Here is a 5341-nt window from a genome sequence, read left to right as displayed (position 1 = left end):
GCTATAAAAGGCGGCGCAAGCGCAGCACAGGGGGAGTAATAGTGCGAGAATCAAAGCGAGTGCGTGTACGCGAGACCAGTAGCAAGTTAATCAAGTGCCGAGGACCAGGATCAAGGTCGCAAAGTCGAGACGCCGAACGACTGAGAGTCTACAAGGCTGAGGCTTCAACGCTGAGATCCAACGGGTGCTAGGTCGTGGTTAAATCGAGCTCAGGGAGTCCTTGCGTGGAGTCTGCGATAAAGGTGGCTGGGCGAAGAGGTCGAACCTGCTAGGCGATACACCTTGCCGACACAATCCGGACCAAATTAGGGAGCCTGCGACAAAGGTGGCTAGGCGAAAAGGCTGAACCTCGTTCTACCTGCTAGGCGAAACACCTTGCCGGTCCCGACAGTGAGGTTCGCATAACATCCAGAGTCTCGAAGGAGCCGACACGAGTCAGATACCAGCAAGCAGTCGACGACGAGGAGCGACGACGCGAAGGACAGCGACGAGGAGCGACGCCGCAGAGGATGACGACGAGGAGCAGCAGCTGAAGAGCCGCGAGGCTTGTAGAAGGAGACGAATAAAGACAGTTACGAGCCCAACAGAACTCTTGCGTTATTCTTTGGTCAAAGGCAATCACCCAATATACATTTGGTGGAACGAACCCATAACCTCTCTGAGCTAGCCGCCCGTTAACGTAGCGATCGAGAATACATAGAAATCAGTTCGTTACACACCGGAGTAAAAACATTCGACCATATTTTAAATTTAAGGGGTTATGAAGGTTATGTTAAACAGATAGCAAGGGCATTGTTGGACTTACAGAATGTTAAATCCTCAGGAGATGCAGTCCAGGTAATTAAGGAATAATTGAATCAGGTTAAGGAAAAATTAAAAATACTTAGACCGAGGTGGACCTGTGGACCGCGTGGACCTGTGTCCCCTTTCCAATATTATTGTCTGCTGCTCTTACTGCAGCTGACCTATCATAGCACCCGTCTGGTTGCTTTCATGAATTTTATTATTCACTTTAGGCTTATACTCGCCAGTTCAGAAAGACTGCTCATGAAGGGATTCCCAAAGTGGTACAGTCTAGATCTGCATAGGGCCGGGCAGGAACAGAACAGATGTTCCACCGTTTTCTACTCCTCCTCGTCCCTGTATCTTCTGCAGAAATCGCCCAGTCTGCTTGCATCGGTGCCGACCAACCAGTGGCCAATGGCGGTGCATTCCGCACTCGGTACGGTTTAGCCTTAGAAGTTCAGAAGTTCTCTTCGCATCAATAATTGGCCATGTCTGGCGAGAGATGCGACAATGCCTTACATGTGTCCATGCTAGGCTCGCAGGTTTTTTATAATTGTTTTTAATTTTTAGCTTGTCCGGAAGAAGAGGAACGGTAGTGCCATGCCTGGCCAGCTTATCTGCAATAAAATTGCCTGCCACATTTTGGTTACCCGGGACCCATATTAGGTATATTTTAAACTGCAAAGCCATCTCATGTAGAGATTAGCAGCAGTTTGATATGGTTTGAGAGTTTGTATTGGTCGAGATAATCGACCTGATAGCCGTTTGACTATCACTGTAGATGTTTACCCATTTCGTTTAGGAGCATCCATGCTTCATTTATAGCATATACTTCCGCTTGGAAGACACTGCAGTGATCCGGAAGTCTGAAGGATTTCCTGATGTTAAGTTGGTCGGAGTATATACCTCCTCCGACTTGATTATTTAATTTGGAACCGTCAGTGTAGAAATTGACTGCCTCTATTAGGGCCGGTTTACCTTGCTCCCAGTCTTCTCTGGTTGGGAGCAATGCTTAAAAGGGGGTGTGGATGTATTCAATTGGTTCGCATAGATCCGTTTTAGGTGGGATCGTTGTGTCTTGCTGGAGTATCCTGGCATGTCCATATGTTTGGGATTTCCATTGCCCTTAGTCCCCCATTCGAACCGCAGCTATCTTGGCCCGCTCCATGCCGGCTAAGTCCAGGCTGGGAAGAATAGAATAGCATTTAACGCATCGTTGGGGGTGATGCGACGGGCTCCGCTTATGAATAAGGATGCCATTCGTTGAACCTTGTTAAGGTTTGCTGTAGTTGTCTGCTTCATTAGCGCAGGGTAGAGTAGAATAGGCTTGACTATCGCTGTGTGTATCCAGTTGACGATTTTCTGAAACATGCCCCTTTTCGTTCCGATGGTTTTTTGCAGGAATAGAGGGCATTTGTTGCCTTTCGCGTTCTCTCTTGCCTTATATAGTACTAACCCCAAGTATCTAGCGTTATCACTGAGGGAGAGAGAGAGCAGTTATTTAATGTTGGTGGGTATAGTTGAGGAACCTTGTATCTGTTTATGAACAGCACCAGCTCCGCTTTCGAGGGGTTTACCCCTAGACCTCTCTCTGTTGTCCAGTCAGAGAGTATTTTATGTTTGGCGGTCATAAGATCGCATAGTGTCTGAGGGAATTTCTCTGAGAAAATAATGGCGACATCGTCCGCATTTGCCACAACCTTACATCCACCCCCTTCCATGTTACACAGCAGCTTATTTACTGCGATGTTCCATAGTAGAGGGGAGAGTACACCACCCTGAGGGGTACACCTGTTCACGAATCTTGTTTGTGTTTCTAGATTGTAGGTTACCATGTTGCTCATCAGCAATTTATTGATTAGCTCCACGACTTGAACCTCAACACCCAATGAGGGATTCGGTTATGGCTGCACGGAGAACATTTTTGAAAGCGCCCTCTATGTCCAGGCATACAACTAGTGCGTATTCCTTGTGGTTGAGAGACTTTTCGAATTGACTGACTACCGCGTGTAGAGCTGGTTCGGTGGACTTGCCATTTGAGTACGCATGTTGTGCTGCTGATAATTGTTTTGAGTCCATGACTGACCTGATGTGCAGTCCAATCAGTCGTTCAAAACTCTTAAGTAGAAAGGATGTCAGACTTATAGGCCGGAAATCTTTCGTCGTCGTGTGCGAGGCTTTGCCCGCTTTGGGTATAAAGACTACCTTTGTTTCCCTCCATGTTGATGGCAATGTTCCTATCTTAAGTATGGTGCGGAAAATTTTCTTTAGCCAGTTGACGGCAAGTCATTTGGATGCTGCATGATCAGGTCCTGGTGATTTGAAAGGTTTGAAACTGGTTATGGCCCATCTTATGTTGCGTTCAGAAAGAAGCGTTTCCAGGTCGATGCTTCAACAAGCCTGATTTTCTAAAAGTCGTTCTACCGGGAGACTACCCGAAAGGTGTGTATAAGTAGGCTTAGGGACTCGTTACACGAGTCTGACCATGAACCATCTGGTTTTTTTTATGGTTTCCAAGGAGGGGGTTGTTTTGGAGGGAATCTTCCTCTATGTTTGAGCAGAAGGTCTGCCAAGCTGATCGTTTTCCTTTTCTTATGACCTTCTTGTAGGAGGCTAGTTCCATTCGCCCTGTTGAAAAGGTTTCTACAGCTGGATCTGAGTTCTGAAAGTTTCTGGGTCCACCAAGAAAGGTTTTTGGATCCCCTCGGTTTGCATTTAGGGTAGGCTGATTCGAAGCCATAGTGCAGGCTTCTGTGAAAGTTCCTAAGTTATCTTGACTGGGTAGATCACTATTGTCATTAGGGGTTTCTATTGGAAGTATACCCAGAAAGGCTTCTCTATAAGCGCGCCAGTTTATTCTTCTAAGGTTAACGAATTTAGATGGAGTAGGAGGGTCTAATGATAAAGTAGTTTCTATGAATCTGTGGCTTGAAAAGGAGGTACGGCTTGAGAATTCCCAATTTCTGAATATTTTTTGCATACTGCCTGACACCAAGGTAAGGTCAATGACCGTTTGGCTATTTTTTGTGATGTTGGTGGGGGTGTTACCCCTGTTGCATAGGAATAGATTAGAGCCAAGGATGAAATTAAAATGAGACTGACCCCTGTTATTGCTTGATGGGCTTCCCCACTGAGTGTGTTGAACATTTGCGTCGCAGCCGATTACCAGGCCAATGTTGAGCGCCTCGCTCTCTTCGACCAGTTTTCGGACTAGCTCGTCTGAGGGGTCCTCCTTGTCACCCTGATGGTAGCAGCTGGAAGATCCAGGGTTGCTACGGTGTTGTCTCTGTTGCTGTAATTATGAAGCAGAAATATGCTTAGGTGCCTTTTGGCTAAAATGCAAGTTCGAATTTTACCTCATTTAGGGTCAAGTAGCAACTTGAATTCCTTGGTGCCCAGTTTAGAGACTTTGCCTCCAACGACCCAAGGTTCCTGTACCAGCACTAGGTCTGTGGCTTTCTTGTATAGGTCAGCCGACCGCTGACTATCGCAGGCCACCACTTTGACGCTGAATTGGAACCACCCCGCGTCCTTGGCCAGCTTCCCCTCGACTGCCTTCCATTGATTTTTGGGGATCCGGCCTCCGGGACTTCCCTCGTCCACCAGCCCAATCAAAATCCCATCCCGCGTGTTGTCCGCAAAAGACAGGTTTGGTTGGACCTTTGATCTCTTTGCCGCAGGTCCAGGCAATTCTAGTGATCACTGCCTCTTGGGCTGTGCGTTCTCTGGCCATAACTTGGGAGCACCTTTTACGCCCACTCAACCTTCTTGAACCATTCGGCTGAGGGGTGGGCGATCTTGCTCCTGTTTTGTGAGCGGAGTGTGTGCGCGGCAGTCCGCTTCTCCGCATAGGTAAATTTGCTTTGCTCGGTGAGTGGAGCGACAGTCATAGCTGCACCTTCTGCAGTTTTTGGCGCCGACGCGCACTTTGCAGAGGTGCTGGCGGCCGACTGTCTTCCACCTTTCAACCCCATTTTGGGATGGGGCCCTTTCGCGATAGCCCCCGAGGTGTTGCCAGCACAGGCGGAGCCAACGCTCGCAGATCCTGTCGCTGTTGCAGCACCCACCTTCTAAAGCGTGACGGGATTCTTAGGGCACTCCTTGTGGTGTTTATTTTTTTTTTGTTGGTGTCCATTATTTGAATCCCACGAGTTGCGAGAGGGCAGAGATCCGCGATGCCCGGGTAAGGCGATAGTTAGAACAGGGGGTCGCCATCTCCCTGAACCCACCGTTTAAGACTGAACTAGTTTTTAACCCAGGCCCTCAGCCAGGCTGACTCTCGGCACAGTCCGACTTACACCTTAGTCCGTTTTAATTAAGAAGGAACAAAAATTAAGTGTTTAAAGAATTTTCGCAGGAGCATTTAAATTTTTTATTTTACCAAAAAAAAAAAAATTTCTTTGTTTTTATTCAATTTTTTTTTTGTAATCGGCACGCTGCTTTGGAATAGTTAAGTAACATTATTGTGCGCTGAATAAAAATAAAGTACTTATTTTTGGTAAAATAAATATAGTCGTCACAATATCTGATATCAGAAGTTTTTAGAGTTGAAGGT

General features: G+C 47.1%; 1 pseudogene; it reads right to left on the bottom strand.

Annotated features, from left to right (window-relative positions):
- Positions 1-968: 968 nt before the first annotated feature.
- LOC128265136 (uncharacterized) lies at positions 969-4760 on the bottom strand (annotated as a pseudogene).
- Positions 4761-5341: the final 581 nt, after the last annotated feature.

This window comes from Drosophila gunungcola, unplaced genomic scaffold (genome assembly GCF_025200985.1).
Source record: "Drosophila gunungcola strain Sukarami unplaced genomic scaffold, Dgunungcola_SK_2 000096F, whole genome shotgun sequence".
Taxonomy (NCBI): Eukaryota; Metazoa; Arthropoda; class Insecta; order Diptera; family Drosophilidae; genus Drosophila; species Drosophila gunungcola.
This window is presented reverse-complemented; position numbering and strand designations above follow the sequence as displayed.